We start from the raw sequence: 1219 nt of genomic DNA, 5'->3' as shown, positions 1-1219 counted from the left end.
ACGAGAGACCACCACGACAAAACAACATGCACAGCACAATGCCACCCACAATATCACCATGAAACATTCGACATTGCACAAGGAATCATCTAGCTTCCACCACTACCCAACCTAGCGTGCATCTGTCACAGCACCTGAATCCAAACACCCGCGCAAGCACGCCTGCCACCACCAGATTTCTCCAAAAGAATGCCCAATAGTGGACGCGGGGGCCCACAGACCCGTCCCCCAGGACACAATGGCAACATAGGGAGGACCGGAGCCACAGACACACAGCGGCCCACAGGCCCGGAGCCCCAGAAGTCTCCCAACAGGGAGAACCGCACCCCCCCAGAGAGGAGCAGAGGAAAGAACCGGGTGACCCCAGCCACCACAATGCAGAGCTTCCAGGAAGCTGCAGCGACGAGCCCACAGGTCCGGCCGGCGACCCATGCCCCCCCAAGTAGATCCGGCCATGGACACCGAGCCCCAAGCCCCGAGGCCATACCACCCCCCGGCAGAGCCCCGACAGAGCCAGGGCACCCAGGCCCCGCCAGGCAGCAACCAGGGCAGACCGACATGCACCAAACCACCCAGCCCAGACACCGAGAGCCACCAATGCACCGGCGGCAAGGGGGTCCCCCGCCAAAGGGGGGCACGACCGGGGGGAGTGGGCCCCACACCAAATGTGGGGCCCAAATTGATCCAAGAGAGGGGTACCACCAAAAACCCAACCTGAGCAACCAACAGGCACACACAGATAGCATGCACCATCTACCTGACAGCGACCACAGGCCGGCCCCAGCCCAAAGGGCAGAGCAGCAGGGAGCCGCAGCTGAGGAGGGCCGGCCCCCACATCAAGAGCCCCGCACCATAGGCCCGGAGACGCCCCAGCACGCCACCTATGCACCCCCCCACACACACAGCACCCCCACCGCAAATGCCACACAGGAAGACCAGCCAGTGCCCCGATGAGGCGAAGCCACGCCCCCAACCGCCGCCCTACACCACCAATGACCACACGTACACTACCATAGCCGACCCCCCGCCGAAAGCCGGCAGCCACCCCGGTCAAAGTGCCGGCCATCGCAACCAGGAACCTAGATTAAAAGAATCGGAACAGCCCAGGAGGAACCGAAGCACCGGCCCCACCACTGACCGCCCCCAAGACCCAAAGCCCACCCACAGCCCAGACCCCAACAATGTGCCCCCCTCCCCCTCCATCCCAGACCCCTAGTGT

The sequence above is a fragment of the Nematolebias whitei genome, chromosome 14, assembly GCF_014905685.2.
Source record: "Nematolebias whitei isolate Nwh7 chromosome 14, NemWhi1, whole genome shotgun sequence".
Taxonomy (NCBI): Eukaryota; Metazoa; Chordata; class Actinopteri; order Cyprinodontiformes; family Rivulidae; genus Nematolebias; species Nematolebias whitei.
Note: the sequence above shows the minus strand (reverse complement) of the source record.